The 25,755-nt window shown below is 43.1% G+C and overlaps 4 long non-coding RNA genes across 4 annotated transcripts; 1 reads left to right on the forward strand and 3 right to left on the reverse strand.

Moving 5' to 3' along the window:
- Positions 1–2,196: 2,196 nt before the first annotated feature.
- Positions 2,197–5,119, forward strand: LOC148045182 (uncharacterized). Its single transcript, XR_015697091.1, has 3 exons — positions 2,197–2,316; positions 3,071–3,128; positions 3,807–5,119. It is a non-coding gene; the product is annotated as an uncharacterized LOC148045182 (long non-coding RNA).
- A 149-nt stretch (positions 5,120–5,268) lies between these two features.
- LOC148045183 (uncharacterized) lies at positions 5,269–18,783 on the reverse strand. The gene is made up of 2 exons (XR_015697092.1): positions 18,724–18,783; positions 5,269–6,000 (listed from the first exon to the last, which is right to left on the reverse strand). It is a non-coding gene; the product is annotated as an uncharacterized LOC148045183 (long non-coding RNA).
- Positions 15,379–16,411, reverse strand: LOC148045184 (uncharacterized). The gene is made up of 2 exons (XR_015697188.1): positions 16,251–16,411; positions 15,379–15,797 (listed from the first exon to the last, which is right to left on the reverse strand). It is a non-coding gene; the product is annotated as an uncharacterized LOC148045184 (long non-coding RNA).
- Positions 18,784–23,887: 5,104 nt separating the features above from the next.
- Positions 23,888–25,610, reverse strand: LOC148045185 (uncharacterized). Its single transcript, XR_015697189.1, has 3 exons — positions 25,321–25,610; positions 24,941–25,150; positions 23,888–24,681 (listed from the first exon to the last, which is right to left on the reverse strand). It is a non-coding gene; the product is annotated as an uncharacterized LOC148045185 (long non-coding RNA).
- Between the last annotated feature and the right edge of the window lie 145 nt (positions 25,611–25,755).

Raw genomic sequence — 25,755 nt, forward strand, 5'->3', positions numbered from 1 at the left:
CACACACACACAGGAAAAAGGAGATATTTAATTTAAAATGCCCAAAGCAGATACATACCTTTTTGAAGGGGCCTGTAGGCAAAGGCAGCCAGAACGCATATACCTAGAATAGCGCTATAGGCCCACAGGCTACCTCTCCATCCAAGCTTCTGGATTAGATAATGCTGAAGTTGATACTGGACGAAAGTTCCTGCAGGAAAAAGGAGATATTTAATTTAAAATGCCCAAAGCAGATACATACGGTTTTGAAGAGGCCTGTAGGCAAATCCACATATGCTTAGAATTGCACTATACAAAAGCGAAATATCTCGCCATCCAAAAGTCTTAATGAAATACTAGTGAAGTTTATTCTTTACGAAAGTTCCTGCAGCCCCTCCAGCCATCACTAATCCAGTGGCAAATGAACACTTTGTTGTAAAATAAAGGCTAACCATAATGTCCTATGTGGAGATAGGACTCTGGTGTGAATGGAATGGACATGAGAGTGAGGAATATAAATTCTGATAAAACATTTTCTCTTGTCTTCATTTCTTTGCCTTGCCTGACTTATCTGCTTCGACACTAAGCAAGAGCCCAGTTTTGGGGACAACAAAACCAAGATGGATTTTATTCAAGGTGCCAAAAGAAGAGAGAAGGTTCCACACACAGAAAATACTCCACAATTCTCCACTTTTCTCCTTTGCCAATTTCCCTCTTTCCCGCCACAAAATGGAGGACCCTGTGGGGCTTGTGCCATCTTTAGCTGTCTCTCTTACTGCCTGTAGAGGGCACTCTATAGTCTGGCCTTTAAGTGATGCCTGGCCTCTGCAGGCAGTGAGTAGGACAGCTAAAACTGGCAAAGACCCCACATCCTCCATTTTGTTGCTCAAGTCCCTTTTTAGAGAGGATTGTTTTTCCTTCCATAAAAAGGTAAGCAGGGAATAATGGACAAATGGAGTTGAAAGAGACCTTAGAGGTCATCTGTCCAACTGCCCAGTGCAAGATCTATTAGAGCATGTTTCTCAACCTTAGCAACCTGAAGAAGAGTGGACTTCAGCTCCAAAACCTCCCCAGTCAGCAATCAGGGTCCTTCTCCACTGGTTCTTTCCATGATTTAGCTGTCCCTCTCACTGCCTGTTGGGGGCAGTCTATCACCTGGCCTTGAAGCCATATCTGGCCAACGCAGACAGTGAGTAGGATAGCTAAAGCTTGCAAAGATTCATGGGTTTCTTCAGGCACCTTCTCACAAGGCCTTTTGAATATGAATCATATCTCTTTTATGCATATTTCCCTTTCATCATTTGGGCCTAGAGAGGGAAACCTGGATTCTCTGGATCTCTTAACACCAGATTATGCTCCAAGGGACAAGATTTTAATTTCACTCCCAGAGAAGGGGTGGAATCTGGGGCTCCCCAACCTCTCCAGGTGACCGAGGGTTTCCCTTTCAGAGGGAGCCGCTCTGGCTGAAGCCAATTCGGGGCTCGAAGCCCCTTCAGGATTGGCTCATCAATGGATAACCCATACCCTCAAGGGAAGGCAGCCAGTTGGCGGTTATTGTTTAAATCTCAGGTCCAGGCCAATCAAAGCCTTGGCCTATGATGTCAGAGGCTCCTCCTAAGCTCATTGGCTGAAGCTCGCCATGGCAACCTCCAGCATCCTTGGGGAGTCTGGACCATATAATGGAGGCTCTGCTCAACATCCCTGGAAAGTGGCTGGATTGGATGGCTGGCACTGGGGGCATCGCAGGGTCTCCCTCGCCTGGGCTCCTCAGGAGGGAGAGACCCTTCACTTTAAGGCAGAACCAAGGGGGGAAGATTAGAAAAGTGGGGATTCCATTAAACTTCACAGACATGCTGATACCTGCCATGTTGGCAGCCTCCATACCTGTCACCAAACTCCTCATCCATCATGTCAAAAGTTCCTGTCACCAGAAAGGGGCTGGGCCTGGCTGGCTTTGTGGCGGTGAAGTGCACTCGGAAAAACCTGCAATGTTTAGGGGCCAAAAAAATGGCTTCAGGCTGTCCCAGTTGGGTGGGCATTGCAACCACAAAGCTAGAGGTTGATCTGCTTAATGATTTGGGGAAATTACTAAACTCTGATTTTGTTGGCCAGATAGTAGTTATTTCCCAATAACACACTTGGCCTGGCAACTGAACGTTTGTTTTCATTTTTTATTACTTGGATTTTTTACACCACCTTTATTATTTCTCTAAATAGCTCCAGGCAGTGAACATATCTAAGATTTCTTCATCCTCAAGAGAACAACCTTGTGAAGGCTGAGAGAAGGACTGGCTCAAGGTCACTCACTGGGCTTTCATGGTTGAGATGGGACTCGTAGTAAGTATTTGCAGGGGGGGGGTGTCTGTCTTAATTCCAAAGGTCACCACCTTTTCCTGTTATCAGAAATTATAGCAATACAAAGACAGTCAAATTGATAGAGAGCTGATACCGACTCCTGTGGGGTTTTTTGAGCAATGAGATGCCTTGAGTTGGATTCAGAATCAAATGGGAAGTCAGGATAGTTTGAAGAGAGACCAGTATTGAGGGATTTTGTTGGCGTTTCTCAAACTAGACCCCTTTAAGGTATGGGAGACTTCAACTCCCAGCCAGCCATTTAGCAAGCAGAATTCTGGGAGTTGAAGACCATTCAAGCCTTAAAAGGGCCAAGTTTGTGTTTTTATACAAAGTTATACTGCTTTAGGCCAGGGGTGTCAAACTCAAGGCCCACAGGCCAGATCTGGCCTGCAGAATGCTTAGATCCGGCCCGCAGGACACTCTGCAAATAGCGGACTGGCCCATGGCGCCTCTGTCAACAAAAACGGAGCTTGAGAGGGCCGCGAGTGGCCCTACTAAGCCCTAGTTCGCTGGTAGAGCACTGCAGGAGGCTGTCGCTGCTCAAAACGGAGCCTGGGAGGGGTGCCTCTTGACACGAGTGATGTCGAACTGGCTACTCCCACCCTGGCCACACACACCCGCCCCCCCGAGGTCAAACACAACCCTGATACAGGCCTCAATGGAATTGAGTTTGACACCCCTGCTTTAGGCTTTTGTCATTTGATTGCATTAACCCTAATCTGTTCCCTGTTTGTAGGTTAAGGCAACAATGAAAAGGAAGTAGACAACAGAAGCCTTGAGCTGAAAGGGACCTTGTAAGTTAACCGCCTGCCTGCCTGCCTGCCTGACTGATAGATTGATTATGTGTCATCAAGTTGAATGTTGATGCCTAGTAGCCCATAGATCAATTTTCTCCATAGAGATCTGTCCCCAACCTGGTCCTCTGGGTCTCCCAACCTTCCCCCAGCCTCATTTTAGCTGCTTATGGGTGATCCTTCACTTTTCCCAGCATTGCAGACTTCTCCAGGGAGTTTGGTCTGCATTGATTGACAGCATGGAAACTGTGTGGACTCTGAGTGACCACAGAGGTAGATAGATGACCTGTCCCCAGTCTGGACTTTCCGGTCTCCCAAAAGTTCACCCATCCACACAGTAATCAAATCCACCAACCTTACCCTAAAATTTCCTCCCTTTCTCTTTCCTTCCACCTTTACCAGCATTTCCAGAGAGCTGATTTTCACTTGATGTGGCTCAAATATGATATTTTGAACCTGATGGTTTTTAGTTGAGATCTGGGTAGATTATATTGAAAGGATCCTTCGTCAGGAGACCCCCCTCTGCAGATTGTTGGTTATCCACTCCTGCTGCATCTCATGCTAGCAGAAGATGATGGACTCCAAAACTTTAGGAAAAAGCCAGAATTGAGAAGGCAGGTTAGTAAAATTAGACCTGAACTGAGAGAGGATGTGACTGTGTCTCCATTTGTCAAACAGGTCAGCAACAAGGAAGAAATGGTCGTACGGCCAATATCCTTGGATGATCTCTCAGCGACCACTGATGGTCCCAACTTCCAGGTTGATGAACTGAGAGACTCCTTTGACTTTCAGACCCAGAAATTCCAGAAAGATAATCAGTGGATGAAAGATCAGCACAGCTATCTCCAGGAGAAAGTGGATCAACTTAAGACCACAACAGACGATCTGCAGAAGATCATGCCATCAGTTAGAGCTAGAGAACAAATCTTTGGTGAAATACATTAAAGAACTCTACAAAGAACTGCACGAGGTTACTTAGCCAAGTGTCCATCTCAAGTAAGAGAAGGCTGACTGAGAAAAACCTCAAAGAGGCGAGGAACTTTCTGACAGACATTAAGAAGCACCTCCAGAGTCTGCAACATGAAGTGGCTGAGATGGACCACAGTTACCATGTGCAGAAAAACCACTACAGCCAACTGAGAAAGTCACCCCTCTTCAGAAGATGAGGGAAAACAAGAAGAAGCACCTCAAAAGTCTGCAGCAGCCGCATCTGAGATCCCAGATCCAGCTCTGGCCAAACTCACCTGGCACACAAGGTAGCAAGTCCCCCCACTCATCACCTCCCAGGTACACCAGATAGGAAATATGACCAAATGAGGTAACTCTACTTTATTGGAAGGATACATAAGATAATCTTGAAAGTCTGAAAGTACATCTCTCCCACCAACTCTTTTGAAAGCCTGAAAAATGATGGAGGGTCCTTTCTGAGGTTCTTTCTGTGCCAGTTATGCACCTGGGGGCTCCCCCACCTTATCTGATTATTCCCTGTGCAGCAGCATCTCCTTCTCTCCCCAAGGTCATTTATTTGTTACTACTCCTTTATTTTTATAAACAACTCAAGGCAGTCAATCTATCAAACACACCTTCCTTCTCCTATTTCCCCTCACAACAACAACCCTGTGAAGTAGAAGGTATAGTGACTGACCGACAGTCACCCAGCTTTGATTACTAAGGTGGGACTAGAACTCAGGATCTTCCACTTTCTAGCCTGGTGCCATATTTTATTTGCACTTATCTTTACACTTCCTTAATAGTTTGCGGGAATGCCTTGATCCAGCAAAGTATTAACTACGGTACTCCCTCATAATTAAGTTAATTAATTAAGATAATGCCTCATAAAACTGAGGAGGTGTGAATAGCAATTGGTCCTTGCTCATCTAGTTTTCTATGTTGTCATTAATACAGGCGGGATAGTTGAAGAAATAGGATTTTGTGATCAAACATGTATACCAATTCTTAGATAAAGCTACTTTGATCTTGTTTTAAAAATACCATCCAGCTTTTAGAACAATATCTACGATTTCCTAATAGAGTGCATAAGTAAACTCTAGTAGAAAAATAGATAATTTTTATCAGTAGGACTTAACAAGACCCTTTTATTTCACATAAGAACAAATGAATGGCAGCTACAATCTGAATCTTTCATTAAGATTTCATTTATACTTTTTGTCATATCATTTCTTTTTTTAATCAAATTTTTATTTTATTCAAAACCTCCAAAAAATGTAATTAAAATTACAAACAAGCCCCAAAAGTTAAATAAAACTACATAAAAAGTACATAAAAAGAAAAACGAAAAGAACCAGTTCAGGTGAGGAAACCAGGAATCTCTCAGCAGGGAAAAAAAAACCCTGCTGAGTCTGGATGCCATCTTAGGGAGAGTCAGGAAAAACACTTTCCTTCCAGTTGTTCATCAGCTGCCAGTCCTGGATGCTCAGCCATCATCTCTGAGTCCTGCAGGTCATTTTCCACCAGATGTCCAAGAATTTGAAGCCCTGGCATGGTCCTTCTTGACCTGGACAACTAGAGAGCCAATCTGGGTTTCTGTTCTATGTGCTTTCCTCTATTGTTTATGGGAGAGACACTCTTTGTCCGATTCCTCTCATGAGTCCTGTTCAGTATGGTTGAACCTGAGGTGTAGCCCTAATCTTCCTCAGAGCACACAAGCCCCACAACCATGTCAAGGTCCTGCCTCATGGGGGAGGGGGGGAATTGTGGTTCTTCACACAGTCAGCTAGATGTTCAGACTGGATGTCAGCTCTTCCAAGGAAGGCGGCCTTTGGCAACTGACTGATGGTGAGATTGTCAATGCCGATGGGGTCCAAATTGGGCTCCAGTTGTTTTGGGATTTCACCCACTGCAGCTATTCATCCTGGGGCAAAAGAAGCACCAATGTAATATTTTAATTAAAAAAATAAGTAAGCAAGAAATACCTTCTGGAACCCAACAGCAAGCCCATCTCATCCAGGGGTAAGAAAGGCTGCTTCCTCAACAAACTCACCTCGGATGGGATCTGCCTTTTATAGATTTGAAGCAGCTGGTTCAGGGACCGGGTTGCTCTCTCACGCAAGGTGAGGTCAGGCGAGGTCAGCCAGTTCCGCAAGGCCTAGGAAAAGCGGAGAGAATTCCATTTTCTAGACACGTATTGCTATCTTGCTATGTTTTACAAAAAAATACTTACAGTTAAAGAAAACTATAATCGTTACAATGAAAAATACTATTTTATGTTTATTCCGCCAAGGACTTTTTAAATTTGTGTTTTATTTCTTATGCATGGGCTGGAATAATTTTGTTCTTGTTGGTTTTCCTTTTGTAAGTGCAGAAATGGTTTCTTTTAAAATTTCAAGTGCTTTGTAATGTGAAATCTGCACAGCAGCAAGTGAGAAACCCCAGAGGGATTTTGAACTGGGGGATATGGTTTTCACTCACTGGTAGGATGGAAAAGAAAGCAGAGTGGAAGAAGTTGAGATGTTGTGCAATATCTCAACTCCTATATCCAAATAACCAATCAGTATTATCTGTTTTGCTTGCATATGAGGGGGAGGGCAAAGGGTTGAATGCGACCATCCCTTGACTATAAAAACTGGTGTAAGATTCTAATCTTGGTCCTTGGCTAGCTTTTCAAACTGGGGTCTGTATATCTTAGTACCAAAATAAAAGTATAATTCTGTATCACACCTTGTGTCCCGTGACTTATCGGTTTCGACACTGAGCAAGAACCCAGGTTTGGGGACAAGAGTTTGGTGGAGAATGCGGGCAAACATGTCTGGATCCCCCATTGCCTGAGGGACAAATCAAAGGGGAGGCCTCCAGGTCATGTAAGTTGGCAGTTGAGGGGAGAGTGAATGGTTCCTAAGAATTATATCTGGCCAGGTACCTTGGCTGTGTATTCATCCAGAGGCAGCCAACTCAGAGAAAGGGGGACAGAATGACCATAACCTGCCTACTTTTGGACTTGGCCCTGAGATAAGTCCCTGGACGGTGTGAGACTCAAAGGTCGAAGCCCAGAAAAATCAAGGTGTGGACAATTTCATCCTGGAGAAAGATATTGGAACCAAAAGCCAGGCTTCCTCAGCTTAAGTGGCAGAAGTTAACCGTCCAGAGAACGAGGTGAGACTATTGTGGGGGACTCCCCCAGGGGTTGTAAGGTGTGAGACATAGTCACAAGGATGGGTAATAAGCCTAAGTCGCACCCCGAATATGACCATCTACTTAAGGCATAATACGTTTGCTTAGGTTTTGCGCGTGTGAATTCAGCAAACGGCATTTTTGCAGTTCTGAGCCAAAATAGTGCGTTAAGGGTGATGCCACACAGGGGATTAGATGAAAAAACCTCGAGAGAATCCGAGGTCGCTGACAAATGATTAGGACGCTTAAAAAAAAAAAATCCTTGAAGAAAATCATTGCAAAACCGACTTATAGTGTTGCGAAAAAGAGCGCATCAAGGTTTATCTATGCAGCCACTAGGAGCCAAAGTAGACTTCCAAGAGGCTTAACCGCCTCATAGGACCTACTCCTATGGATCAAAGCCACGTCCCAAGAGAAAGCGGTTTCCCATAGAGTTCCACTATAGTTTGCAGAGGTTGTCAAAAAGAGGAAAGGGCGTCGCTAAAAAGAATAACAGTACCACTACTAGTTGCTCACTTAGACCTGTTGCAAGGATCGATCGCGATCCAACGCCGCTTTACCCTGGCGAAAAACTCAGGCCGGGTCCCACGATTCAAGTCCACGTGGCCTCGTCTGAAAGCGAGCAGGCTCCCGTCTCCTCCTCTGTATATACTCTAAATCAGGGGGTCTCTAACCTTGGCCACTTGAAGACTTGTGGACTTCAACTCCCAGAATTCTGGGAGTTGAAGTCCACAAGCCACGTTCCATGACAAAAGCTGCAAAGAGCCCGAAACGCAGTTCTGTCCTCCATCGGGAGGCCAGAGGAAAAGGGGCGGGCGAGGGGCGGGGTTTCCTTGACAAGCACCGGCCACTTCGCGGGGACATTGAAGGCGCGGGTCCTTGGCAGGAAATGGCTCTGTGCCTATCGCTCCGGCAGGGCCGCTCTTTCGCCTCCATACTATAGGTTCTTCTGCAACAAGAAATTAATTTAAAAACTCAAAAAAACCTGCTTCATCCCTGATTTTGAAGAATAGTAAAATAGATACTGGCCAGATTTGCTATGAAATTGATGAAAGGGCCCCGGAACACAAAAAGTATAAACTTAAATCTTATATGATATGCAGTCCGTAACTTGCATTTATTCTTGTTCCTGTTTCTATAAGTGGAGTTATGTAACTCTTAAAACAATGGAGCAAATATTTCAAGAGTTTATTATGTATTCTGTATTAATTAAAATAATGTTTAAACTTGGGACAATGTCCAGGAGTATAAGCTTCTTTGGATTTCTTGTTCTGAGAATCAACAAACTCATATGGAGAAATCTAACATCTCACCAGCCTACAAGACTGGCTCTACCAACAGTGAAGAATCTAGTCACTTTTAAATCCCAAAAGAATATCAAGAGTGTTTGAAGGATTCTAAGCAATCAACCATAAAGAAACAAGATGTTGAATCATCGATCAGCAAATGATAGGTTTCTTTTACTTGACAGGGCACTGGATCTATCAGCAGACAAACTCAGCAAACAATAAAAGCAGAAGTGTTTAAGGTTACATCACTGGAATGTTGTTGGTTTTTTTGGTAATTTGATCCACGAATGGTTTTGCAAGCACTACCTCCAAAGTACTTTCTTAAATCTTGAGAAGTCCCATTAAACCTAAGTAGAAGATGGTGCCATTTTAAAGCTACAATTTATGCATACTTGTAGAATAAACACAACTTAATTTTTTGAAACATTTAACAAATTACATAGATTCTAAATTGTAAGGAAACACCAGAATTAAGTACAGTGAAATAGAATGTTGAATAAACTGCCTATTCATATTTTTATTTTTATTTTAAATTATTTCACAGGGGCTTTGCTTTATTCATAGATCACAACAATTCCATACTTCTGTTAATATCTACTTTAAAATAAATTTGGATGAGTTACACTCTGATGCTCTGAAAATAAGAAAAACCAACAAATAAATAAATACATGTTTATTTAATTTATGTGTCACCCAATTTATGTGTCACCCAATTCATCCACAGGTGACAAACATTATGTAAGAGTCTTGACAGCCCACCTGTGAAATTCTGATAAATCCAGAAACTGTTATAGAGAATAGAACTTAAATTTCTGCGATATCTCAGTTTATTTCAAAGATCGGATTTTTTTTTTCTCGTTCAACACATTTTATTTATTTCATTTTCATTTTCATTTTATACAATCACTTATATACTGTGCGTAACCTAAAAACAAAAAAAAGGAAAAAATCCACCATAAAAAAAACCCAACATAACACTTCAATCCCCCATACACCCTTTCTTCTCCCCCTCCAACTTTCATTTCTCCCCTCCAGCATTCCCCTCTTCTACTTCCCTTCCCCCTCAGACATCTCCCCCTCCCTCCATCTCACCCTCCTTACATTCCCCTCTCACTCCCTCTTTACTTCTCCCTCTTCTTTCCCTCTACTCCTCACTTTGGTGTATCCCTACAATTAATCTATTCAGTTTATTTTTTTGAAAATGAAAGAGAAAAAGAAAAGAAAAGAAAAGCAAGCAGCAGTATACAAGTGGATTCTTATTGTTCTAAGAATTGAAACTGTATTTCCCCCCTCCCCCCTCCCCCCTATAATCCCCCCTCCCTAACCCCCTTACGGCTTCCCAGGTCCCATACCCGGCATAGTTCTTTAACAAGCACTGGAGTATAATAAAACCAACTAACTTTAAAGTTAAAAGATAAAAAATAAAAGAAAAACAAAAAAAAGGAAATAGTAAAAAATAGAAAAGAAAAAGACACACAAAAAAAAGAAAAACAAGAAAGATCAATAAACCCACTACATTAACACAGCTTCCCATCATCTGTAAATCTTAAACAATGTGGCTCATTCCAAATTTCGGTTATTTTATTACTTGCAGGGTTTCAAACTATATTAGAACCAGGTAAGTTAATCAATTGGGGTTCCCCAACTAAAGGTCTCATTGCTTTATCTATCTATTCAGACCTTTAATTTATCTCTTTTTTATCCAAATATCCAAACCTTTCTATAAAACCATTAAACTCAAGTACTTCTTTCATTTTTCATTTCCAACACCTCCCATTCTGTCCTTACCCACATCCACGTGTAAATTTTTTACCTTCCACCCTGCCTTTACCCATGTCCACATATATATTTTATCCGCGTCCATTGCTCCTCACATATTTACTCCACCTTCCTGGAGACTCTCTGACTAATCTTTCTTAACCTTATATTGAAATAGCAATTCATACAAACATCAGCTTGCATTCTAGCCCCAAGTAGTCTAGTTAAGCTTTCGCTACCCTTCCATCTCCCACGCACCTCCCAACTCCGTTCGTCCCAGACCACAACTCAAGAAGATCGCGATCTCCGCTCTCCTCGCCTAGGAAAATAATTCATGCGCAATTTGAGTTAGAGTTCAAACATATCAAACAAAAATTCGGCCATTAATCCAACACTCAGGCTGGGGGGTCAAATTTTACACCCCTCAGAGAGGGTTCGCAACCTGGGAGTCCTCCTGGATTCACAGCTGTCATTCGACCATCATATAGCGGCTGTGACCAGGGGGGCATTCGCCCAGGTACGCCTGGTGCGCCAGTTGCGACCCTACCTGAACCGGGAGGCCCTCACAACAGTCACTCGGGCCCTCGTGATTTCTAGGCTGGAATACTGCAATGTGCTCTACATGGGGCTGCCCTTGAAGAGCATCCGGCGACTTCAGCTAGTACAGAACGCAGCCGCGCGAGTGATTGCGGGTGCACCCCGATTCACCCGCATTACACCTATCCTCCGCGAGCTGCGCTGGCTACCTGTTGATCTCCGGATGCGCTTCAAGGTGCTATTGACCACCCATAAAGCCCTACATGGCAGTGGATCTGGATACTTGAGAGACCGCCTTCTGCCAATTACCTCCCTACGGCCTATAAGATCTCATAGGTTAGGCCTCCTCCGCATCCCATCGGCCAGCCAATGTCGGCTGGCAACCACAAGGAGGAGGGCCTTCTCAGTAGCGGCCCCGACCCTTTGGAACGAGCTCCCCGTAGAGATTCGTACCCTCTCCACCGTCCAGGCCTTCCGCACAGCCTTGAAGAACTGGCTCGCCCGTCAGGCCTGGGGATAAGGACCACTACCCCGCCCGAATGTTGTATGCATGTTGCGTATTATTTTATTATGTGTTGTTGTCGTAGTATTGTATTGTATTGTATTCCCCTCTCCCTGGTTTCTGTGAGCCGCCCTGAGTCCCCCCAGGGAAAAGGGCGGCCTACAAATAAAATCAATTCCAATTCCAATTCCAAATCTTATATACAATATGTGTCCACAATCAGCAGCGCTTCTTTCAGCCTCCATGTCTCATCATCGATATACAACTTTTCCATTTTATACCAGGCAGAAATCATGAAGTTTTAAAAGCATCGCTAAGTCTTTATTCTTTACTCTTCTGCCCTTCCGGAAGAGGAAAGCAACACCCTCCGCCTTGTAGCCACGTATCCCGCTGCTTGTCTTCTCCTTCTCCTTGTCTCTCTCCAGGTCCGGATGAATCAGGAAGTCCCACCTTCAGAGTCTTGTAATAAAATTCTCGGGCTTCACAGACAGAATTAAAGCGATGTTTTTGATTCTCAAATGTAACTGTAATGCCAGCTGGGACTTCCCATTTGTATGGAATCTGAGAATTTCTGAGTTCTTCAGTTAAGAAAATGTAGTCTCTCCTTGCTCTTAATATTTGAGATGGTATTTCTTTAAAAACAATCAAGTCCTGTCCATCAATTCTCAGCCTCTTGTTGTAAAGCCTCTGTATTATCACATTTCTGGATTCCCTTGTGGTAAAGTATATAATTATGTCCCTCGGAAGCTGTCGCTGTTTTGCTACCCACGAATTCTGGCGGTAAATTTTTTGAATCTGCCAATCAAAGTTAAGTCCCGGACTTCCCACCGAGCGGCTAAGAGCCTCAAAGAAGATCTGTTTCAAATTCTCCTGTTCCTTTTCACGCAGTCCTCTAACTCTTATTGCAAACGCAGTCTTATTATAATTTATCATGACAAGTTGTTTTTGAGCATTTTCAATTTCCTGTTGTAACGTTTGGATTTTAGATGTCAAATTAGAGTTGGTTTCTTCCAAAAGTTCCAATTTATCCTCCGTTTCAGCAATATAATCTGTCATGACTGTCATTACTCCGATCATATCCTCCTTTGCTTGAGCAATTTTAGCATCAAATTGATCATATAAATCCGATATCAGTTGATTAATTTCCTGTCTGAAATTATTAAGCGTTTTGAGAAGAAATTCTTGTGTTAACAAATCTCCAGTGGAGGGCGTAGGAGGCAAGGGCAGCGACTTCATAGCAATTTTTTGAGATATGTTATTAAGGAAGCGCTTCTGCTTAGATTTGGGAGCCATTCCAAAAAAATAAAAATAAAAAACAAGCAATCAAGCAAGCCAACAATCAAAGTCTCTGCTCCCCTCAGTTAATCTTTTAACAGTTAATACGGAGAAGCCTTCAGGAGAGTAGGGCTGACTAAGTACGTCACATCAAACACAAAAGCTATAAGATCGCCATCTTGTGACGCAGCTAGAAAAGGGAGCCTTTTACAAAGTTGAAGCTGGTATTTTGGATAATAATAGAAAAAATTCCTCAGGAATGGTCCCCGCCCGGATTAATTTTTAAATAGCTTAGCTTTGTCCGGGGGGGGGGGGGGGCAACCTGCCTAGGGCTGCAAAAAAGCAGCTGCGAAGAACTGGCTGGAGTAAAAGCTCAGCTAATGTTGAACCTCTTCTCCATTCACAGCGGAAAAAAAAGGCTGTGAATTACAAAGAGATCCTAACGACTGACCTTCTCCCTGCCCCTTTCTGCCAGAAAGGGGAGAGATCTATAGATCTTATAAGATATACAGCCCAGAACCCTGAGAGGAGCTCCGTTGAGCTCCCGACGGCGGCAGCCTCCTCCCCCAGAAGCCCAAAGATCGGATTTTTTAAAAGTAGATAAATTCAGGAATTTTCTTTCTTAGCAGAAAGCAAACCATTTTTTATTCCAGAGGTATAATACAATCTTAGAATACTGTAATATCAACAAAAATATAGCAGCCTTTTATTTTGAAACTTATTTATAAACTTTTCATTTATTTCTTGTGTAAATGTGATCCTGCTGGCATCACAGCAATAAGCGAATCCACAGAAAGGTGTTAATGATATGGCAACTATAGGAAATTGGCAGGAAAGTATAATCCGTGTCTTTTCATTAATTGTGGGACACCTATGCTCTCTTTCCACATATGCTTGGTTTTCCCAGTCTCTTTATGTGAAACTTTTTTGTTTGGTTTACTAGGGAAATTTCAATGGAAGATATAGCAAGGATTGCAGCCAAATACTGTTTGATTGCAGTTAAAATGTGGCAACAGTTGATTGCATTAGATTAATATCTTTACCTTTTAGTTTATATTTTGTAATATTGTGCACTTTTCTGGGAGAATTGTGATGTCCTTTGCTTCTTTTTATTTTCCTGCTTCATTATTTCATATGCTTATCTAATCTTTGATTACATAAAAGTAATTTTAATTAGCAGTTTTGTTTTCGTTTGGATAATTAGTAAACACAGGGATGAAAATCAGCTGCCCGGAATCACTGCAACAATGAGATGAGCAATGTATAAATGTAATAAATAAATAAGTTAAATGGTCATAATAGGTTCCTGAATTTTAAAACTGGAGGCTGATGAAGAACTTCCTATTCACCAGCAATTATCCAAGCAATACTTTGGTTCAGTTCTCTCCCAAATTGAAGAATCATTGCATCTTGCAATCATAATTAGTGATCAACAAATCTTAGTGAAATTGTGATCCATAGATGCCTCTTCTGCTTTTCTTTTTCAGAAATCAAGCACAGAATAAAATATTTTTGTTGTAGAAACATGTAAATAATATTACTATTACACCCCATGCTCTGTCCTGTGTCCCATTCCTGCTCTGTGATTCACTACTGCATAACAACAAATCTTCCTGTTACACACACATAAATGATACATTTTTAAAAGCCACCATACTAGCTAGCATCTTCTTTCTGTGTCTCCTATTTCTCTACATTTCTGTTCTGCCCAAAAGCTAATTGCTATAGCAATAAGACCATCTTTTTGTATGCTGTTGCATCATCATTTGATTTGAAAATAGACTAGAGCCAACTGTGCATAATTTATTTGCTGTGAGATTTTATTGTCCTTTGTTATGATTGACATAATTAGTCTGATGTACAATGTTCTGACAAATCTCATAAATCCTTCAGCATTTTTGAATTCCTCTGAGGCAGACTGTTTCTTCTTTATATAGATCTGACTTATCTCTAGAAAACCATTTTTTCCTTCAGGGCTGTCATAAATTGAACTGGAAGTTTTTCTTATGCGATAAGAATATCCAGGGTACCTGCGAGACCACCTACTGCCACCAGTAGCCTCCCACTGTCCAGTGCGATCCCACAGAGTTGGCCTCCTCAGGGTGCCGTCAGCCAGACAGTGTCGGCTAGAGACCCCCAGGGGGAGAGCCTTCCCTGTGGGAGCACCTTCCCTCTGGAATGAGCTGCCCCCAGAGCTTCGTATAATCCCCGACCTCCGGTCCTTCCGACGCGCCCTAAAAAGTTGGCTTTTCCAGCAAAACGGCCTGGCCTGAACAGAATAAAATAAATGATTAATGTAATTATTAATTTTAATCTAATTTTTAAAATTGTATTGTTAATATTAATTGGGTTTGTTTTTGGATACTTTATTTAATTTCCTTTTTAACTTTTGTAATTTTTTTTTTTTTTTTTAATGTTGTACGCTGCCCTGAGTCCTCTGGGAGAAGGGCGGCATATAAATCCAATAAACACACAAACAAACAAGATTTACAATACCTTTGAAAATACTTCCTGGAATTAATCTTTCTTTTTCCTCTCATCAAGACTAATGAGCCTTTCTAATTTTAATTTTATTCTCCTTTATTCAAAGTATAACCCTTCTTTCGGTTTTTCCTTGTTGTAAATTTCATTATGTTATTCTAGGATCACTATAAAGGTTTCAATAACTTAGGGCAGTATTTTTTTTTTAGGAATATTGATGTATTTATAGACTATTCATATGACATTTATCAATCGACAAAGATCAGGTTTGAAAACAAAATCACATCCAACTCCGGTTAGAATTTTATTAAGCCTTTGTCCAACTGTCTGTTCACATTTGTATATTACTCCACGATAAAGAGTTTATAAATTATCTGCAGGGAAAAAGGCTTTAACTGGCATGTAAAGAATGGATTTCACCCACTGCAGCTATTCATCCTGGGGCAAAAGAAGTACCAATGTAATATTTTAATTAAAAAAATAAGTAAGCAAGAAATAATAAATGAAACGTAACAACCAAATTAATATTTAAAACTTCAGCTAAGACTCTTCTTTTGGACATAGAATTAAATAACAATAATATCATCATAATGAGAAAAAACCAACAACCAAGGACAAACAAAGTCGCCTTCCAGGGGTCCCTAAGGATGTTCTAGGGTCTGTCGCTGGATGGTTGCAGCTGTTCATTGGGATCCATGTCTGGAAGAGAAAAGGGAGGGAGGAAGAAGAGTCAATCTCTGGTTTCAGTGGTTGGTGCTTCCCCTCCAAGACTCTCCATCCCAAGGTCAAACTCCCAAACAGGAAAAAGAGGGTCTCAACTCAATTGAGCTACAAAGCATAAATAATTTAAAATTCAGTTCTTTTCCAATTGTTTCTACACTATTGCATGGTTCCAATAGTTGTCCTAAATGTTGGATTTACTTTCTTTTCATTCCCGTGTTGCTACTTATTTATTGGGGGGGGGGGGGGGGGCAGGGATGTATAGTTGTGTTGTGTCTGAGTAATTGTGTAGGAAAATTTCGAAACCTGAAAAGAACTCTTTGGGGTACTTTGTATCCTTATTTTACCCAATATGGATTCTCTTCCCCCCCCCACACACACACACAGGAAAAAGGAGATATTTAATTTAAAATGCCCAAAGCAGATACATACCGTTTTGAAGGGGCCTGTAGGCTAAGGCAGCAATGACACATATGGCTAACATAGCGCTATAGGCCCTTAGGCTGCCTCTCCATTCCAGCTTATGGATGAGAAAGGGCTGCAGTTGATACTGGAGGACAGTCCCTGCAGCCCCTCCAGCCATCACCAGGCCAGTAGCCAAATGGCGTTTCCTGGTGAAATAAACGCTAACCATTATGAGACCTATCAAGAAACAAAGAGAAATTGAAAGTAGTTGTTTTATATTGAAGTCCAGTCACATCACCCTCTGTTTTATTTAACATGAAAAAGGGATCTGGGAAAGGAGAAAGCTTAAACGTTGCTTTTCATCTGACACAATTAAAAACCATGCTACTATTTCTAATGAGTTTTGTTAGGAATTTAATCTAACAGTTGGGTTGGCAATATATAAATCATGTAGCAATGTTGTAATTGTTTCTTTAAATCATACGGTAAAATGTGATTGGTTGCTGTTTTTCCTCAATCGGCCATAAGGGGGAGCCAGAATGACTGCTAGCTCTCTGTTTGTTAGATGCTGGGCTGATCTGATCTGAGTGTCGTGAGCTAGTGTAAGTTTTGCAACAGTTAGCAAACCGACTGTTTGTATGATTATGGACTATGTTATTTGGATTATCCCTTAACTGAAAGACATTGATGACGGACTGTCTTATCTGTTTATGACTTGGACTGTTTGATGGACTCTGATACCTCTATTTCCACGAAAGGAAAAGCCTATTTAAACTGCAGCGTCTCTGTATCAGGGGTGGGTTCCTACCGGTCCTTGCGGACCAGTTGGTCGGTGAACCTGGAAGCAATTAACTTCCGGGAAGACCCCCTCTAAGGTGCGGCTAGAACTGGCCACCCGCAAAGGACCTCCCCAGACTTGTTTTGTTGAGCACTGGGCGACTGACGGTAGTTTGCGCCGGCCGCTCAAACTAGCACCAGTCGCCCCGTTTTCAGCAAAGCAAGCCCAGGGAGGTCCTATGTGGGCGGCCAGTCCTAGCCGCTTGCGCCCAGCACTGCAGCTGAGGTGAAGCCCCAAAGCCCCCGCTGCCACCAGAATATCTTCTGCCGCCACCTCCTCCTCCTCCAACAGCACTGCCAGATTTGCCGTCTGACACTGCGGCTGAGGTGAAGCTGCCAAAGCTCCCGCCACCACCCCCGCCCATGGCAGTGACACATCCCCTTCCGCTCCTGAACTGGGCACCGCGTTATCCCTGTCCCCTCCTCCTTCTGTTTCAAAAACAGAAGAAATGTGTGACAAAATTTGATTTTAATGTAAAGCATTACCTGGAGCGTAGGCCAGACTTGATCCCACGCCAACAATGATTCCACGGCTGAAAAATAGGGTTTTAAATTTTTCCGCATAGGATGACCACACCAGACCACCTATGGTCACCAGATCGCCAACTACTGCCACTTTGGCGGCTCCATATTTCACCACGAGTTTTCCGGACAGGGGAGCAAGTGTCATCATAACAGCATGGCTGATTGATCCAACCCAAGCTTAAAAAGACAAATGCATTTAATTAAACATATTAAAAAATATCGTAAAAAAAATATTATCAACTCACTTGTATGCTTTACTGATGTAAATGACACCAATTCTTGTGGATTTCAAGAGCATTGACATATAGTTTAAACCATTTGCTTAAAGACTGTTAATAAGCAAGACATAATTATAAACAAAACTGCAGTACAATATATCAAAGCTATGCTGGAAACCTTAATGTAACAATGACCTACCTATCTGCCAGTTGCTCGATTCAAAAGAACCGAGAAGGGGCAGCATGTTTTCAAAAACAGAAGAAATGTGTGACAATAGCGCTATACGCACGCAAACCATCTCTCCATTCCAGCTTCTGGATCAGAAAGGGCTGCAGTTGATTTTGGATGACCGTCCCTGCAGCCCCTCCAGCCATCACCAAGCCAGTAGCCAAATAGCGTTTGCTAGTGAAATAAAGGCTCACCATGATCAGACCATGATGGTTGCAGCTGTTCATTGGGATCCATGTCTGGAAGAGAAAAGGGAGGGAGGAAGAAGAGTCAATCTCTGGTTTCAGTGGTTGGTGCTTCCCCTCCAAGACTCTCCATCCCAAGGTCAAACTCCCAAACAGGAAAAACATGGTCTCAACTCAGTTGAGCTACAAAGCATAAATAATTTAAAATTCAGTTCTTTTCCAATTGTTTCTACACTATTGCATGGTTCCAATAGTTGTCCTAAATGTTGGATTTACTTTCTTTTCATTCCCGTGTTGCTACTTATTTATTGGGGGGGGGGGGGGGGCAGGGATGTATAGTTGTGTTTTGTCTGAGTAATTGTGTAGGAAAATTCAGAAACCTGAAAAGAACTCTTTGGGGTACTTTGTATCCTTATTTTACCCAATATGGATTCTCTTCCCCCCCCCCCCCACACACACAGGAAAAAGGAGATATTTAATTTAAAATGCCCAAAGCAGATACATACCTTTTTGAAGGGGCCTGTAGGCAAAGGCAGCCAGAACGCATATACCTAGCATAGCGCTATAGGCCCACAGGCTACCTCTCCATCCAAGCTTCTGGATTAGATAATGCTGAAGTTGATACTGGACGAAAGTTCCTGCAGGAAAAAGGAGATATTTAATTTAAAATGCCCAAAGCAGATACATACGGTTTTGAAGAGGCCTGTAGGCAAATCCACATATGCTTAGAATTGCACTATACAAACGCGAAATATCTCGCCATCCAAAAGTCTTAATGAAATAATAGTGAAGTTTATTCTTTACGAAAGTTCCTGCAGCCCCTCCAGCCATCACTAATCCAGTGGCAAATGAACGCTTTGTTGTAAAATAAAGGCTAACCATAATGTCCTATGTGGAGATAGGACTCTGGTGTGAATGGAATGGACATGAGAGTGAGGAATATAAATTCTGATAAAACATTTTCTCTTGTCTTCATTTCTTTGCCTTGCCTGACTTATCTGCTTATCTGCTTCGACACTAAGCAAGAGCCCAGTTTTGGGGACAACAAAACCAAGATGGATTTTATTCAAGGTGCCAAAAGAAGAGAGAAGGTTCCACACACAGAAAATACTCCACAATTCTCCACTTTTCTCCTTTGCCAATTTCCCTCTTTCCCGCCACAAAATGGAGGCCCCTGTGGGGCTTGTGCCATCTTTAGCTGTCTCTCTTACTGCCTGTAGAGGGCACTCTATAGTCTGGCCTTTAAGTGATGCCTGGCCTCTGCAGGCAGTGAGTAGGACAGCTAAAACTGGCAAAGACCCCACATCCTCCATTTTGTTGCTCAAGTCCCTTTTTAGAGAGGATTGTTTTTCCTTCCATAAAAAGGTAAGCAGGGAATAATGGACAAATGGAGTTGAAAGAGACCTTAGAGGTCATCTGTCCAACTGCCCAGTGCAAGATCTATTAGAGCATGTTTCTCAACCTTAGCAACCTGAAGAAGAGTGGACTTCAGCTCCAAAACCTCCCCAGTCAGCAATCAGGGTCCTTCTCCACTGGTTCTTTCCATGATTTAGCTGTCCCTCTCACTGCCTGTAGGGGGCAGTCTATCACCTGGCCTTGAAGCCATATCTGGCCAACGCAGACAGTGAGTAGGATAGCTAAAGCTTGCAAAGATTCATGGGTTTCTTCAGGCACCTTCTCACAAGGCCTTTTGAATATGAATCATATCTCTTTTATGCATATTTCCCTTTCATCATTTGGGCCTAGAGAGGGAAACCTGGATTCTCTGGATCTCTTAACACCAGATTATGCTCCAAGGGACAAGATTTTAATTTCACTCCCAGAGAAGGGGTGGAATCTGGGGCTCCCCAACCTCTCCAGGTGACCGAGGGTTTCCCTTTCAGAGGGAGCCGCTCTGGCTGAAGCCAATTCGGGGCTCGAAGCCCCTTCAGGATTGGCTCATCAATGGATAACCCATACCCTCAAGGGAAGGCAGCCAGTTGGCGGTTATTGTTTAAATCTCAGCTCCAGGCCAATCAAAGCCTTGGCCTATGATGTCAGAGGCTCCTCCTAAGCTCATTGGCTGAAGCTCGCCATGGCAACCTCCAGCATCCTTGGGGAGTCTGGACCATATAATGGAGGCTCTGCTCAACATCCCTGGAAAGTGGCTGGATTGGATGGCTGGCACTGGGGGCATCGCAGGGTCTCCCTCGCCTGGGCTCCTCAGGAGGGAGAGACCCTTCACTTTAAGGCAGAACCAAGGGGGGAAGATTAGAAAAGTGGGGATTCCATTAAACTTCACAGACATGCTGATACCTGCCATGTTGGCAGCCTCCATACCTGTCACCAAACTCCTCATCCATCATGTCAAAAGTTCCTGTCACCAGAAAGGGGCTGGGCCTGGCTGGCTTTGTGGCGGTGAAGTGCACTCGGAAAAACCTGCAATGTTTAGGGGCCAAAAAAATGGCTTCAGGCTGTCCCAGTTGGGTGGGCATTGCAACCACAAAGCTAGAGGTTGATCTGCTTAATGATTTGGGGAAATTACTAAACTCTGATTTTGTTGGCCAGATAGTAGTTATTTCCCAATAACACACTTGGCCTGGCAACTGAACCTTTGTTTTCATTTTTTATTACTTGGATTTTTTACACCACCTTTATTATTTCTCTAAATAGCTCAAGGCAGTGAACATATCTAAGATTTCTTCATCCCCAAGAGAACAACCTTGTGAAGGCTGAGAGAAGGACTGGATCAAGGTCACTCACTGGGCTTTCATGGTTGAGATGGGACTCGTAGTAAGTACTTGCAGGGGGGGGGGTCTGTCTTAATTCCAAAGGTCACCACCTTTTCCTGTTATCAGAAATCATAGCAATACAAAGACAGTCAAATTGATAGAGAGCTGATACCGACTCCTGTGGGGTTTTTTGAGCAATGAGATGCCTTGAGTTGGATTCAGAATCAAATGGGAAGTCAGGATAGTTTGAAGAGAGACCAGTATTGAGGGATTTTGTTGGCGTTTCTCAAACTAGACCCCTTTAAGGTATGGGAGACTTCAACTCCGAGCCAGCCATTTAGCAAGCAGAATTCTGGGAGTTGAAGACCATTCAAGCCTTAAAAGGGCCAAGTTTGTGTTTTTATACAAAGTTATACTGCTTTAGGCCAGGGGTGTCAAACTCAAGGCCCACAGGCCAGATCTGGCCTGCAGAATGCTTAGATCCGGCCCGCAGGACACTCTTCAAATAGCGGACTGGCCCATGGTGCCTCTGTCAACAAAAACGGAGCTTGAGAGGGCCGCGAGTGGCCCTACTAAGCCCTAGTTCGCTGGTAGAGCACTGCAGGAGGCTGTCGCTGCTCAAAACGGAGCCTGGGAGGGGTGCCTCTTTACACGAGTGATGTCGAACTGGCTACTCGCACCCTGGCCACACACACACACACACACCCCACTAGGTCAAACACAATCCTGATACAGGCCTCAATGGAATTGAGTTTGACACCCCTGCTTTAGGCTTTTGTCATTTGATTGCATTAACCCTAATCTGTTCCCTGTTTGTAGGTTAAGGCAACAATGAAAAGGAAGTAGACAACAGAAGCCTTGAGCTGAAAGGGACCTTGCAAGTTAACCGCCTGCCTGCCTGCCTGACTGATAGATTGATTATGTGTCATCAAGTTGAATGTTGATGCCTAGTAGCCCATAGATCAATTTTCTCCATGGAGATCTGTCCCCAACCTGGTCCTCTGGGTCTCCCAACCTTCCCCCAGCCTCATTTTAGCTGCTTATGGGTGATCCTTCACTTTTCTCAGCATTGCAGACTTCTCCAGGGAGTTTGGTCTGCATTGATTGACAGCATGGAAACTGTGTGGACTCTGAGTGACCACAGAGGTAAATAGATCACCTGTCCCCAGTCTGGACTTTCCGGTCTCCCAAAAGTTCACCCATCCACACAGTAATCAAATCCACCAACCTTACCCTAAAATTTCCTCCCTTTCTCTTTCCTTCCACCTTTACCAGCATTAGGAACATTTCCAGAGAGCTGATTTTCACTTGATGTGGCTCAAATATGATATTTTGAACCTGATGGTTTTTAGTTGAGATCTGGGTAGATTATATTGAAAGGATCCTTCGTCAGGAGACCCCCCTCTGCAGATTGTTGGTTATCCGCTCCTGCTGCATCTCATGCTAGCAGAAGATGATGGACTCCAAAACTTTAGGAAAAAGCCAGAATTGAGAAGGCAGGTTAGCAAAATTAGACCTGAACTGAGAGAGGATGTGACTGTGTCTCCATTTTTCAAACAGGTCAGCAACAAGGAAGAAATGGTCGTACAGCCAATATCCTTGGATGATCTCTCAGCGACCACTGATGGTCCCAACTTCCAGGTTGATGAACTGAGAGACTCCTTTGACTTTCAGACCCAGAAATTCCAAAAAGATAATCAGTGGATGAAAGATCAGCACAGCTATCTCCAGGAGAAAGTGGATCAACTTAAGACCACAACAGACGATCTGCAGAAGATCATGCCATCAGTTAGAGCTAGAGAACAAATCTTTGGTGAAATACATTAAAGAACTCTACAAAGAACTGCATGAGGTTACTTAGCCAAGTGTCCATCTCAAGTAAGAGAAGGCTGACTGAGAAAAACCTCAAAGAGGCGAGGAACTTTCTGCCAGACATTAAGAAGCACCTCCAGAGTCTGCAACATGAAGTGGCTGAGATGGACCACAGTTACCATGTGCAGAAAAACCACTACAGCCAACTGAGAAAGTCACCCCTCTTCAGAAGATGAGGGAAAACAAGAAGAAGCACCTCAAAAGTCTGCAGCAGCCGCATCTGAGATCCCAGATCCAGCTCTGGCCAGACTCACCTGGCACACAAGGTAGCAAGTCCCCCCCACTCATCACCTCCCAGGTACACCAGATAGGAAATATGACCAAATGAGGTAACTCTACTTTATTGGAAGGATACATAAGATAATCTTGAAATTCTGAAAGTACATCTCTCCCACCAACTCTTTTGAAAGCCTGAAAAATGATGGAGGGTCCTTTCTGAGGTTCTTTCTGTGCCAGTTATGCACCTGGGGGCTCCCCCACCTTATCTGATTATTCCCTGTGCAGCAGCATCTCCTTCTCTCCCCAAGGTCATTTATTTGTTACTACTCCTTTATTTTTATAAACAACTCAAGGCAGTCAATCTATCAAACACACCTTCCTTCTCCTATTTCCCCTCACAACAACAACCCTGTGAAGTAGAATGTATAGTGACTGACCGACAGTCACCCAGCTTTGATGACTAAGGTGGGACTAGAACTCAGGATCTTCCACTTTCTAGCCTGGTGCCATATTTTATTTGCACTTATCTTTACGCTTCCTTAATAGTTTGCGGGAATGCCTTGATCCAGCAAAGTATTAACTACGGTACTCCCTCATAATTAAGTTAATTAATTAAGATAATGCCTCATAAAACTGAGGAGGTGTGAATAGCAATTGGTCCTTGCTCATCTAGTTTTCTATGTTGTCATTAATACAGGCGGGATAGTTGAAGAAATAGGATTTTGTGATCAAACATGTATACCAATTCTTAGATAAAGCTACTTTGATCTTGTTTTAAAAATACCATCCAGCTTTTAGAACAATATCTACGATTTCCTAATAGAGTGCATAAGTAAACTCTAGTAGAAAAATAGGTAATTTTTAGCAGTAGGACTTAACAAGACCCTTTTATTTCACATAAGAACAAATGAATGGCAGCTACAATGTGAATCTTTCATTAAGATTTCATTTATACTTTTTGTCATATCATTTCTTTTTTTAATCAATTTTTTATTTTATTCAAAACCTCCCAAAAATGTAATTAGAATTACAAACAAGCCCCAAAAGTTAAATAAAACTACATAAAAAGTACATAAAAAGAAAAACGAAAAGAACCAGTTCAGGTGAGGAAACCAGGAATCTCTCAGCAGGGAAAAAAAAACCCTGCTGAGTCTGGATGCCATCTTAGGGAGAGTCAGAAAAACACTTTCCTTCCAGTTGTTCATCAGCTGCCAGTCCTGGATGTTCAGCCATCATCCCTGAGTCCTGCAGGTCATTTTCCACCAGATGTCCAAGAATTTGAAGCCCTGGCGTGGTCCTTCTTGACCTGGGCAACTAGAGAGCCAATCTGGGTTTCTGTTCTATGTGCTTTCCTCTGTTGTTTATGGGAGAGACACTCTTTGTCCGATTCCTCTCATGAGTCCTGTTCAGTATGGTTGAACCTGAGGTGTAGCCCTAATCTTCCTCAGAGCACACAAGCCCCACAACCATGTCAAGGTCCTGCCTCATGGGGGAGGGGGGGATTGTGGTTCTTCACACAGTCAGCTAGATGTTCAGACTGGATGTCAGCTCTTCCAAGGAAGGCGGCCTTTGGCAACTGACTGATGGTGAGATTGTCAATGCCGATGGGGTCCAAATTGGGCTCCAGTTGTTTTGGGATTTCACCCACTGCAGCTATTCATCCTGGGGCAAAAGAAGCACCAATGTAATATTTTAATTAAAAAAATAAGTAAGCAAGAAATACCTTCTGGAACCCAACAGCAAGCCCATCTCATCCAGGGGTAAGAAAGGCTGCTTCCTCAACAAACTCACCTCGGATGGGATCTGCCTTTTATAGATTTGAAGCAGCTGGTTCAGGGACCGGGTTGCTCTCCCCCCCCCCCACACACACACACAGGAAAAAGGAGATATTTAATTTAAAATGCCCAAAGCAGATACATACCTTTTTGAAGGGGCCTGTAGGCAAAGGCAGCCAGAACGCATATACCTAGCATAGCGCTATAGGCCCTTAGGCTGCCTCTCCATTCCAGCTTATGGATGAGAAAGGGCTGCAGTTGATTTAGGATGACCGTCCCTGCAGCCCCTCCAGCCATCACCAGGCCAGTAGCCAAAGCGCGTTTGCTCGTGAAATAAACGCTAACCATGATGAGACCTATCAAGAAACAAAGAGAAATTGAAAGTAGTTGTTTTATATTGAAGTCCAGTCAATAAAGGCTGACTTTCCGGCAATAGATGCTGCAGTATATACTGGACGAAAGTTCCTGCAGCCCGAAAATTACGTAAGGGTGCAAAAATGGCCATAAGTCACTGAGGGAAACCTACCTGTTGCTGGAGCTGGGAATTTCATGTTTAGCAGCCAAGAGGTCCCAGTCCTGGAAGGCAGGTTCTGTATGGACACAGAAAGGGACCAACAGGCCGATCCAGTGTCCCTTGTTTCTGATGGTCGGGTTCTGCGGAATAAGACAGGCCCAGGGTAAATGCAAGGCTGACCTTCTGGAACCCAACAGCAAGCCCATCTCATCCAGGGGTAAGAAAGGCTGCTTCCTCAACAAACTCACCTCGGATGGGATCTGCCTTTTATAGATTTGAAGCAGCTGGTTCAGGGACCGGGTTGCTCTCCCCCCCCCACACACACACAGGAAAAAGGAGATATTTAATTTAAAATGCCCAAAGCAGATACATACCTTTTTGAAGGGGCCTGTAGGCTAAGGCAGCCAAAACGCATATGGCCAGCATTCCGCTATAGGCCCTTAGGCT

The sequence above is a fragment of the Thamnophis sirtalis genome, unplaced genomic scaffold (assembly GCF_051295495.1).
Source record: "Thamnophis sirtalis isolate CommonGarterSnake01/CBP01778 unplaced genomic scaffold, rThaSir2_p1.2 scaffold_6, whole genome shotgun sequence".
Lineage (NCBI taxonomy): Eukaryota > Metazoa > Chordata > Lepidosauria > Squamata > Natricidae > Thamnophis > Thamnophis sirtalis.